Consider the following 12,855-nt stretch of genomic DNA (forward strand, 5'->3'; position numbering starts at 1 on the left):
AACTCCTAGGTTTTTATTCTATAATCTTGCATATGTACAACACAAAATATATGCAAATGAAATTTTTTTTTGCAGCCTATTTGTAATAGTAAACGATGGGAAACAGTAAATGTTATTAAGGACTGTTTAGTTGAATTATGGTGTATTTGTACAGTGGATTACTATACAGACAGTATAAAAATAATGACTTTTATATATACTGATTTCGAACAATCTATTTTTTTAAAGGTTTTATTTATTTGAGAGAGAGAGAGAGAGAGACAGAATGCACCTGAGTGGGGAGAGGGGCAGAGGGGGAGAGAAAGAAAAAGGGAGAGGATCTCAAGCAGACTCTGCACTGAGCATGGAGCCTGAGGCAGGGCACGATCTCACGACCCCGAGATCATGACCTGAGCCGAAACCAAGATTTGGATGCTTAACTGACTGAGCCACCCAGGTGCCCCTGGAACAATCTTTAAGAATGAAAACTCAAGGAACAGAGAAAAGTATATGGTATACTACCTTTAGAGCGAAGGAAGAGGAAGAGAGAGAGGGAACTTATACATGTATGTTGGCAAATGCATGAATTATTGTTGGAAGAATCTCCAAGAGACTGGGTACAATGTTTGCCTCCAGAGAGGGGAACTGGGTAACTAAGGAAAAGGAGAGATTTAGGTTTATATTGAGTATTCTTTTGTATCTTTCTATCATGTGTGTACACTTTTCTTTACATATACATACATGTACACACAAATATTTCTAAAAACTAAAAGAAATATAGCCTCATGTCCCAGAAGAAATACACTGTCTGATATTACTTTTCATTTCCTCTTTCCCCTTCCATCACTTGAAGAGGACTGCAGGTCTTTTGTTAGTTGACAAAGAACAGACATTTCTACCTTTAAAACTAGCCTGTGCAATCATTGCCAAGTAATTAGAGAGCGGTTGAACCTCTTACCCTTAACATTTTAAAAGTTGGCTTTTATAAATATGCCAATGTAGCTGGGTCTCTGCAATCTAAAGAGAAGTGGAGACCTGATAGTTATAAAGGCAGAGAAGAATCCCCGCTGGAGGTTGGAATTGTTTGTGGTCCGAACTTAGTAACTGCCAAATTGCTTCAGTGTACTAATGTACACAGTCTCAGAATGATATTCTAGCATCAGACTATAACTGAATCTCTGAAGATGGTTGAGTTTGCACCATATAAAATATATTCAATGTTACAGAATGTGTACCACATATGTAGAACATATTTAGACATTAGTGGCAGTAGGTTTGAAAACTTACTTCAATTTTAAAAGGAGTTTTTAAACCTTAAAACAATAAAATAACATATCCACAAGGAAAAAAAGGTTAAAATTTAAATACAGAAAAAGAATTATAAAGATTGTCTAACAGTTTATAAAATGCTATCTTGCTTATAGGTAAAGATTGTCTCAGATCTTATATTTTGTGGTCATTCCATTGACTGCCAGAGAGAAACAAGAAAAGTAATTTCCTTAAAAGAAATCTCAAGGACATTGAGGGGAAAAAAATCACACTGTCACATGCATTCTCATAACACAAGGACAAATACATGCAGATCAGATCAGTGCGAACTGACTCATATTTTCCCTTTACTATCCCCAGGAATTCATAATCGGTTTCTCTTCTAACGATGCTTAGTCATACATATGGACTGGTACTTGATCCCCTAGAATGAATAATAATACATACCCCCAGGAGAAAGATGTCTTTGTTTCCTGGATCTTGGAGTTGTACAACATATGGTCTGACAGATTTTAAGCTCCAAGTATCTATTTTTAGACATAATAGTTCTTTACCCTTATCTTTTAATAAAAGAAAAAGTATTTGTTGAGCTGAGACTTGCTTTCACAATAGCACTTCAGCTAGCTTTGTCAGCTTAGAAAGTTTGGTGAGATGAATAATTTAGTCTGTAGGAGTAATATGTCTAGAAAAGAAATTTAAGTAGGGGTTAGATAATACAGGTAATTAATTAAATGATCTTAGGATATCTGATTCATAATGACTAATTTAAATATGTATTAAAAATACATCAAGATCATAAATCATGATTGTGATACTCTTGAGCAATACAGAACACATACTTCATTATATAATAGAAAAAAATGTTTTATGTGCTTTAAAACATTTAAAAATTCTTTTTTCTTTTTTGTCTTTTGCTAATGTTCACAGAGAATCACAGTACCTGGTCAAAACAGAGAACAATCAAACTAAGATTTATATTTAATGTCAAGAAAAATGAATATATTTTAAAACATATGTTTAATTAGACAAATGTTTGATTTGAAAAAGCACTTTTCTGAGAATAGGTGTAGACATTATGATAAGAATTGCTTCTTCAGATTGTCAGAGTAATTAAGTGGGTAAGGGGTACTGTGTCATGATACTGTCCTCGACATTGGGAAAATCATATGTATAGCAGATTCTCCAGGGCCAAAGAAGAGAGTAACTCCTGCTGTCTCACTGATGGCTGGGAAGTCATCAATGTTATCAAAAGAAACGGATGTCATTAAAATCTGCCTTCATATTCATTCCTCTCCTTTGGGAAATCTTAAGAACAGCCCCTGTGACATTGGAAAAGCAGACCTCTTAGTTAAGGGAGTGCCTAGGTATATTCATGCAGTCCTCAATTTACAGATGAGTTGGGTTCCAAAACTTTGGTACTCAAGTGGAATTTTCAACTAAGACAACGTTATAGGTGGTGCTAATCTTCTAAGAATACAGTAGGCCCCCCTTACCTGTGGTTTCACTTTCTGTGGTTTCAATTTCCTGCGGTCAACCACAGTCCGGAGGCAGATGATCCTCCTTCTGACGAATCAGCAGGAAGTCAACAGTAGCCAAACACTATGTCACGATGCCTACGTCATTCCCCTCACTTCTCATCATGTACGCATTTTATCATCTCACATCATCACAAGAAGAAGAAGGGTGAGTACAGTACAGTAAGATATTTTGAGAGAGAGACCACATTTACATAAGTTTTGTTATAGTATATGTCATAACTGCTTTTATTATTAGTTATTGTTTTTTTTTTAAAGATTTTATTTATTTATTCGACAGAGAGAGACACAGCGAGAGAGGGGACACAAGCAGGGACAGATGGAGAGGGAGAACTGGACTCCCCACTGAGCAAGGAGCCCAATGTGGGCCTCGATCCCAGGACACTGGGATCATGACCTGAGCCAAAGGCGGACGCTTAACGACTGAGCCACCCAGGCGCCCAATTGTTGTTACTCTCTTACTGTGCCTAATTTATAAATTAAACTTTATCATAGGTAAGTATGTATAGGAAAAAACAATAGTACATATAGTGTTCAGGGCTATCCATGGTTGCAGGCATCCACTGGAGGTGTTGGAACATATCCCCTGAGGATAAGGGGGGACTACTGTAATCCACAAAATGAAGTGTTATAAGAAATAGTAGTAGAAAAAAAAAACACAGTAAAAACCAAAACCGTTGTAAAACAAGTATCAAAGCAGAAAACAACAAACTGATGAAAAAAACACTTATGATGGGGTGCCTGGGTGGCTCAGTTAGTTAAGCGTCTGATTCTTGATTTTGGCTCAGGGTCATGAGATGGAGCCCCACATCAGATTCCATGCTGGGCATGGAACCTGCTTAAGATTCTCTCTCTCCTTCTCCCTCTGCCTTTCCCCCATCTCTCTCTGTCTCTCAAAAAAAAATAACATTTATGTTAAATGTTGGTTTTTGACTGAAAGGTTTTATTAGAGGACAACAAAGAAAATAGAGATTTTTGTGGGAATTGTGACGAGTTTTTTTAGCACTTTCATGGACTCTAAAGGTTGTTTCCCTTTTCACACCAAAACTACACTTTAAAAAATGTCACTTCCCTTTATTCTGGTATTAGTCTTTTTTTTTTTTTTTTTAAGATTTTATTATTCATTTGAGACAGAGAGATACAGAGAGAGAGAGCATGAACAGGGGGAGGAGCAGAGGGAGAGGGAGAAGCAGACTCCCTGCTGAGCTGGCAGCCTGATGCGGACCCAATCCCAGGACCCGATCCCAGCATCCGATCCCAGGACCCTGAGGTCATGACCTGAGCCGAAGGCAGACACTTAACTATTTGAGCCACCCAGGCACCCTACTCTGGTATTAGTCTTATGCTTAGGTGTGATCACAGTCATAGTGAGGGAGGTTTGTAAAAATGGATCAAGAGAGAGAAGACTCTGGAATTAGCTAAATACAAGTTCAAAGAGGGAGAAGAAAGGAAAGGAAGTTAAAGATGAAATGTCTCTGGGAAACTAAGGTATCACCAATAGAGGTGCATGTAGTCAAATAAAGAGAAACATCTGGCTTGACATACGTATGGCTGAGAGATGTTAGGTCAGATAATTAATTTCCTATCCATGCCCGTCACCAAAGAGACACTCTTCACTCAGGACAACTTTGTTACCGAGGTTTGAGCAGGGAATGGCAGGAAGGACAGAAGGAAGTGGGAGGGCATCAGAGTAAACACCTGCTGTTTTGCTTCCCCAGCAACTGTTTCGCCTTCTTTTACTCTCCGTGTTCCTTTGGGGTAGGAGCTTAATCACAAGGAATAACAACAGCCTTTAATTGCTGGAACTGGGAGTCCAGGCCACAGTGGGATTAAGCCCTGAGCTGCTGAGCTGCTGAGCTGCCAGCCTTGAATTTTCCCTGGCTGGGAACAGAATCCAGAGTGGGGCCTTAACCAGCAAGGGAAAATTAAGCAACTCCAGTGTCTGAAGTATAGTAGTTCTCAATTGTGGCTATACATTAGAATCATCTGCCGAGGATTTTTTTAAAAAAGGTTTTATAATTTATTTGTCAGAGAGAGAGGGAGAGCATAAGCAGAGGGAGTGGCAGGCAGAGGACGAATCAGGCTCCCCGCTGAGAAAGGAGCCTGATGTGAAACTCGATCCCAGGACCCTAGGATCATGACCTGAACCACCCAGGCATCCCTCATCTGCTGAGGATTTAAAAAACAAAAACAAAAAACTAGACCAGTATCTGGGCCCCATGTCAAACCAATTAAATCAGAATCCCTAGAGGTGGAGAGTTGGGCTTCAGTGTGTGTAAAAAGCTCCCTGGGTGATGTGCAGCTAGGCCTGAGAACAGCAGGATATGACAGTGACAGAGTGAAAGGATCAAGTGTCCAGCTGCTGGGAAAAAGTGAAGAGGGAAGCTCTACTGGCAGCTCTGAGTAGGGAACACGCATGGTCAGTCGGCGAACCTAGTGTCAAAATGGGATCTGGAGGACTCAGAGGGCAGCAGAGGGACACCAGCCATCTGAGCAGAGAGTGGAGTCAGGAGTGCAGTGAGGAAGGCTGGAGGGCAGTAGGCAAGGCTTCCCGTTCCTTGTTATTTGGTTCAGGGGCAGCCTGAAATTCTCTCCTCAGTAATCATTTGACAAGCAGCCCCATCTCCATCTCTTCTTCCCAGTGTCTACACGACAGTCACCCACCACCTCTGTACAAGGAGAGCAAACCTCCCACTCAGCAGAATTACAGAATTTTAGAGCTGGAAGGGACCTTCGATATTATCTGGTTTAACACTTTTCTTTTGGACTGTGAATATCTCCACAGACCTGTTAAAGGCAAGGAGTGTTTCTTATGCTTCATTGTTTCTCTAGTGCCCACAGGGTAGATGGATAAATATTAAATGACCAACTGAATGAACAAATTTTCAGATGAGGAAGCTGAGTTGCAGTCAGTAAATTAGTCAGTTCATTCACTCACTTAATACCAGTACAAACAGAAAGCTTTAGATATCCATAAGGATGAATGTACAGCACAGTGACTATAGTTAATAATCCTGTATTGTATATCTGAAATTTGTGGAGAATAGATCTTAAGTATTCTTAGCACACCATAAAATAATCATAACTATGTGAGATGATGGATGTGTTAATCTGTTTGTAAGGATTTGTGGTAATCATTTCACAATGTATAGGTATATCAATCATCATGTTGTACAACTTAAATATTATACAACTTTTATTTGCCAATTATACCTCAATAAAGCTGAGAAAAATAAAACTAGCAAAAGTTGCAATATACTCATAATTTTTGCTTTAATTTAACATAATGTGTTTTTTCTTATAATGGATATTTGGTATTTCATAAACAAAAATAAATGCTTGCAACTGGAAAGAAAGAAACATAAGAAACTGCATATTTCTGATGATCTTAGAAATACAAGTAAATTTAATCCAACCAACACTTTGATGTACTTATTAGTAAAGGCATGGTATTAGGTGCTATAAAAATTAGTGGAGGTTAATTATTAAGGGCCCAGGCTCTGGATTCAAAGTGCCTGGGTTGGATTTCTGGTTCCTACTTTTTGGCTGTGTGATATTTATTTATTTGTTTAACCTCTTCATCCCTCCCTTTTCTCAACTGTAAAATGGGAATAATAAAATATGCCTTGCAGGGATGACAGTACCTTATGCAAAATAAATACTAAATATTATTAGCATTATTTAATATTATCTGCTGTTTTGAACCCCCACTACGGAGAAGAGTGGGACCTGCTACCTATATGGGACTTTATTTTGCTGAGCTTCATGCTGGGTTTGGGTGTGCCAATGGGAGCTAGGGCTGAAGCACCTCTGAATTTAGGTAAAATAATGCGGAGAGGAGTTTGAAGTCAGAACAACAGGCCAAAAGGAAGAAAATGTGAGCCAGTGGGTCTAACAAAGGATCTGAGAGTTGTTTTTCTGTGTAGTGTGGTAGGTCATCTCCATGACAAAACCTGCAGTGAAGTCCACTTTGCTCACTAATGTTTTCAGGTGATACGGTTTACTTTGGCAGAACTCAAAGTGGTTCTGGGTCTAGCAGGGAGGATGTACATGGTGCAGTCGGAGGATGGGAGAACAGTTGGCATCTGGGTTCCACAAAGAAGAATGAGACTCAGTCTGTGCCCTTAAGAAATCACGGTATCATGCAGGGATTGATATGTATGCACCATATTAATTTAAACACAAGGTAGAATAAATTTGGTGTTATACTGATTGCACAAAGTGCTACAGAGATATGGAAATGGGAGAGATTTACTCCAAATGGGGGTTTGGAAAAGCTTCAGGGAGAGATGGTATCACACTTTCTAGGTTAAGAGACTGTTATGGACTGAATGTGTTTCCCCCAAAATGTATACATTGAAATCCTAACATCCAATGTGATGATATTAGGCAAGGGGCCTTGGGAGGTAATGAGGTTATGGGGCTGAAGCCCTTGTGAAGGGGATTAATGCCCTTATGAAAGAAACCACAAAGAGCTCTCCTACTCCTTTCTGCTATGTGAGGACACATTGAGAAGACAGTCAACTACCAGGAAGTGGGACTTCACTGAACACCAAATCTGCCGCCACCTTGATCTGGACTCCCCAGTTTCCAGAACTGTGACAAATAAATGTCTGTTGTTTAAACAACTTAGCCTATGGCATTTATGTTATAACAGCCCTAACAAACCGAGACTAAGAGTGCCTAACAAGTGGATATGGTGAGCAGAGAAGTGAACAAAGGATCGGAGGCAAAGAAGTGCAGTGCTGTGCTTAGAAAACTGTGAGACTACCTGGTATTAGAAAACGATGCCAAAAACCCACTTCCATCTCTAGACATTTTGCTATGTAAACTACCACTGTTATGTGCAGCTAAATACAATCCTGATAGAGTGCTCAGTAAATATGTGCTAAATGAATAAACAGAGGAATGAGAAGAGGACTGGACTGGGAGATCGCACCTCCAATTCTGGCTCACCAACTGTAGTAGTAGACAGAGATGTTTTTGTCTGCCCAACTTACCTTTCTTCATTCTTTTTTTAAGATTTTATTTATTTGTTTGAGAGAGAAAGCGAGCACGTGAGCGGAGGTGGGGAGAAAAGTGAGAAAGAGTAAGTATAAACTCAAATACAGTATAGGCCGGGGGTTAAGAACACAGGCTCTGGAAGCAACAACCTGGGTTGAAATCCTGGTTCCACACACGTCAGCTTTATGTTCCTGAAAAAGTCACTTAACCCTTCTAAGCCTCAGTTTCCTCATCTGTAAAATTATACCTACCTCATAGGTTGAAAAAAGGAAAGAATTTTATGTATAGGAATATTCCGGAAGAATATAAACAAAATGTAAATAGTGATTATTTCTAGGTGATGGAATTATGGGTGAATTTGTTTGCCCTCTTTTTCTAATTTCTATAGAAAAATATTTCTATTTTTATAGTTTCTACAGTGAATTAAAATACTATTTTCTGAGTGTCAGCATAGCATCACAGTTATGATCACACACTCTAGAGTTGGACTTCTTAGGTTCCAGTTACTTATTAGCTGTGTGAGCTTGGGCAGGTTACTTAGCCTCTATTTCAGTTTTGTCATTCATAAAATGGAGATCATATTATTTCCATCATAGACGTAAATGGATTAATACAGGTGACGTGATTAGACCAGTACCTACCAGATAGTGTTACATGATGTTTTCAGATATTATTAACATTTTTCTCTTTTATGTCCTTTTCCTCAAAATGCCTATTCTTTGGATGCTTTAAGTCAAGAAACTAGGTTACAGGTATACAGTAGCTCACTGTAGTTTAATGCAGGTGTCCGCAGACTATGACCAGCGGCCAGGTGCTCTATGAGCTAACAGTCTTTACATTTTTAAAGGATTGTGAAAAAAGAAAGAAAGAAAAAAGAAGAATGTGCAAAAGAGATAGTAAATACTTTAGGCTTTGTGGACCTCATACCCTCTGGCCCTTTATAGAAAAAGTTTGTTGGCTGTTGGCTTAATTTGTCTCCCCTTTCAAATATGTTTAGGATTTAAAACCACCATGCTATAAACACCAAGGACTAAATTTCTAAGAGTGGAATTTGAAGAAATACTGTAATTAGGAAGGGAGATAGTTTTGGACAAGGAAGATTTTATTCTATTTTGTGAATATTTGCTCCTCTGCTTTGTGGTAAGATCACTTTTTTCTACCAGTGATTAAGAATGGCTTCACAGTAATTGAAAGCATGGTACTATAGGATCAAACAACCCAAAAGGTACTTAAACTTACCAGGCTGAATGGGATCTCAAATGATTATTGTGTTTCTCTCAGCCAACTCTGTCATGCTGTTGGTGGCAGTCTAACTACTGTGGGAATCTGGGATCATATCAGGTCTGGAATCAGCAAATTTGCCAGACTAAGTACTCAGTTCCTTGCCGCAGCCCTTGTGGTAATGAGTGTGGGAGTGGGAAGGCTGACTCAAGGATCTCTCTAGACCCCAGTCAGGCATATTTCAGAGAAAGAAAGTTGCCGCTAGTCAAATCTTTAGATTTCAAAAGAAATTCAAAGTTGTTAAAAAGCAATTGTTTTTGAAAAGGGGGGAAATTAAGCTACGTTGTTTGTTGGGGTTTTTTTTTTTTTGGTTGTTTGCAAACAGAAAGAGTGTTAACCTGTGATTATCAGGGTAACTTTATCTACTGTTTTACTCAGCAGTAAGCAATTTGTAGCCTTTCCATGTGTTTTCATAAGCACACACGATAACCTCAAGCAAGAGAATGGGAGAAGAGACATGATGTTCCTCTGAGGACTTCAAACTACACTGGTAGGAAGCTGGTAGGTCTGTCCAGGAAGTTGCTGTGGGGTGGGGGTTGCATTTGTCTATTGAGTCCAGGAGTCTGGGTATTGCTGTAGAGGGTGGAGGGTGGGGAACTAGAGGGCTACTTCCTTTCTGACCTTAACTGGGTCTGCTGAGATTCAAACATGAGTGGTCAACCAAGGGGCTGTGGTGTGCCAAAAGCCTATCTGCATGAAAAACTAAGGATACTTCCTGGGCAGAGTGGGTCAGGCAGACACTTTTGACATAGTGAAAAAAAAACCTTAATTATAAAAGGGCAGAGGTGCTTCTGAATATAGCATAGATTCTGTACTCCGACTTGACTTTCATCTCACCGCCAGAGTGTCTTAAGTCCTACTTGGGGAGGGAGGGCGCCAGAGTCCCTACTTTCCCCTGCAACAGACTTTTGGATGAAAAAAAGAGGGAGGAGATGCTCCAATACAGACTTGGCAACTTTTTCTTTTCTCAAGTAAAGGCATTGAAAAACGCATATGCCATCTAATATTACCATGGTTTCAGAAAAGAAAATTGTAAAAGGGATATATAACAAAACAAATTTAACTTAAAAATTGGATTACTTTAGACTTTATAAAAAAACTTTGAAAGACAACTTTAGAACAGCTTCTAGTGAGACAGGGCAGGGACTGGACTTGGGTCTCCTCAAACCTGACTGTGAAATCTAGCTTTCCTGGACAGCTGAAACTCTATGCCTCTTCAGTAGTACATCTTGCAGGAATGTGGAAGCAGGATGATTACCTCACGGAGGGACTGAACTACGAAGACAAAGAAAGACTGAACCAAACTAGTCTGCACCCAGGTGGACCCCCCGCCCTGACTTTTCACCAACTATTCCCCTCATTATAATACTAAAACCTACACACATGGGTGGAGATTTAACATGCTAAATAAATAGACTTGTGACATGTGAAGAAGCATAAATTTTAAGTGTGCAGACACCAAGAAATCCCTGACTCTATATGTCTCGACATCACTCCTTTCTCTTTTTAGTCCCTTTAAAAACTTTCCCTGGCCTATATTAGGGGACTCAGTCTGAAGAACTCCTTTGTGCTGTCTCCCTTGTGCTCCAGAATAAGCCCCAATAAAAGCCTTGCCTGGAACTTTCTTTTGGCCTCCAGTCAATTCCTACTGTTCAGAGAGCCCAAAGACCAAGTGAGTGACACTAGGAAAAACACCCCTCCACCATGTTGCAACTACTTATCCCTTTTCTTCTCTGTTTCTTCATCATTGCTTACTCCCTGCCTCTGGTCTTCTACCATACACAGCCCTCCAATGTTTCCAACCACACTTCTTAATTATATCAGCTTAGTAGGGCATGGATCAGCTATGGTCTTGGGGAGGTCAGATGAGGGGAAGCATGCAGAGCAGCAGACACTCAGGCTGAGTGAGACCTATCAAGGGAAATAAGGTCAAGGAGGGCAGGGGCTTTGGCTTGTTTTCCACTATATCCCCCTGATTCTGAAAACAAGGTCTGGAATATACAGGTGTTTAATAAATGTTCACCGAACCAATGAATAAAATACAGGCAAGGTATATATAGGTTATACTGTAATACACCACTAATGACAGTGAGGTAGTAGTCACCGCCTTACTGGAGGTAATGACGACATTTCACAAATCATTAAATATTAAACCTCTTTGCAGAAATAGGAGAAGGAAAAAAATTGCTAATACACCATGCTAATCCAACCATCATTATACCTTTGCTGCTATTCTTCTCAGTGTTTTATAATATGCATTTAAAATTTATTTGTAATCAGAAAATTTTGGATAGGAAATACAGCACTTATTTTCAAAAGAACCAATCTCCTTTACCTACACATATCACTAAAACAAACTTAAGTGATGTCGCCTAAGTAAGTCTGAACTAACCTTTGATAATCTATATCAGTGCATGTGGTATAAATCATAGAAGACTTACTGGTTAAGGAGGTATAACACATGTATTCTCTTGCTGACTTCTACTGTAAGGGTTTCAATGTCTCATCGGCAAAATGAAAGGATTCATAATGAGGGAGTCATAATCTCAAAGGCCTTCTTAAGTCTGAAATTCAATGATTCCTAGAATAGATTTTATTGTTTAACATTGATTGTAAAGTGGCTTATAAATATAATATTTATATATTTATGCATGTCAGTTTATATATTTATATATGACAGTAAATATAAACTCAGATATAAGAGCTCTTTCCATGCAGAAATAGATTTTAGAAATTCACATAAAGACCACTTCAAACATTTCAGGACTACTTTTTACCTGGAGGGACAGCAGTGAGTAATTTCACTTACCAGAAAGGCTGATTATTGGTAAAGTTCCAAAGGTAAATCTTTACCCTTGTAAGCCAATAAAACAGAAAATTAATTCAAAACAAAGTGACAACATACCAGCTAGCTCCTAGTCTAAGGGACAGAGTGAAGATAAAACATTAATTGGTGCAGAAATGAGATAAAGAAAAATTTATCATATGCTCCTACACGGAGTAGGGTAAAGCAGGACATTCTTCCTTGCAGTAGAATTCAGGATCAACCCTCTCCTCCACTTTTTGTTTTTCTCAAGACCAAATCACTTCCTCTGGAAAATAACCTGGCAGTTTGAGGATTATTTCATTAATTTAGATATAATCTTTCTTTTGGAGAATTCAGCGGAATTGCTTTGAACTGAAGTTTAATCTCCATTGCTACCACCCCCAGTCAAGTGAGAATGACAGGACCAGGAAGATTTAAATAAACAACGCCTTCAAGGGTGACAAAAATGCTTTTCTGCTGTGGAGATTAAGTTTCTGTTGAAACTTTAAATAGCCTAGTCTCGTCACAATTTCAGAAGCAGCATAAATAATTCGTGCTGCAAGCTGTTAAATCGAAGTATATCAAAACTGCTTCCTAGCCTGAATGCTGAAGCTGAATTAGGACTAGCAGCCACACTCCAGGATTTCCAAGGTAGCTCAGGAAAGAAAGAGAATCTGGGACTCTTCAAGAGCGCCAGATTGCACGCGTCTTCCGACACCAAACGCCAAGGTGTTTACCAGCATATGTTAACCATATTAATAAGCATAATTACCCTAGCAGGTTGCAAAATTCATGTATACAATAGCGACTTTCCTACCGCACGTCGCCAGCAGGCAATGGATCTCTGCAGCCACCCTCGGCCCCAGGCCCGGGCCTCGGGGAAGCCCATGGTCCCGCCTCCCTCCAAAACCAGCCCCAGGCCGCCTGTTCCCAGAGTTCACCACGGTCTCTTGCCGCCCCCTGCTGGGCTCTTCGCGTCAG

At 39.5% G+C, this 12,855-nt stretch overlaps 1 protein-coding gene across 2 annotated transcripts in view; it reads right to left on the reverse strand.

The window, feature by feature from the left end:
- AKAP9 (A-kinase anchoring protein 9) overlaps nucleotides 1-12,826 on the reverse strand; it is a 196,304-nt gene extending 183,478 nt beyond the window's left edge. Inside the window, exon 1 of one of the 2 annotated variants that reach the window (XM_032402194.1) lies at nucleotides 12,692-12,826. The gene's annotated coding sequence lies outside the window, so the exon portion shown is untranslated. Of the gene's footprint in view, nucleotides 1-12,646 lie in introns of both variants that reach the window. The other variant, XM_032402189.1, reaches the window with a different exon arrangement.
- Nucleotides 12,827-12,855: the final 29 nt, after the last annotated feature.

Source organism: Phoca vitulina, unplaced genomic scaffold (genome assembly GCF_004348235.1).
Source record: "Phoca vitulina isolate PV1807 unplaced genomic scaffold, GSC_HSeal_1.0 scaffold4, whole genome shotgun sequence".
NCBI lineage: Eukaryota > Metazoa > Chordata > Mammalia > Carnivora > Phocidae > Phoca > Phoca vitulina.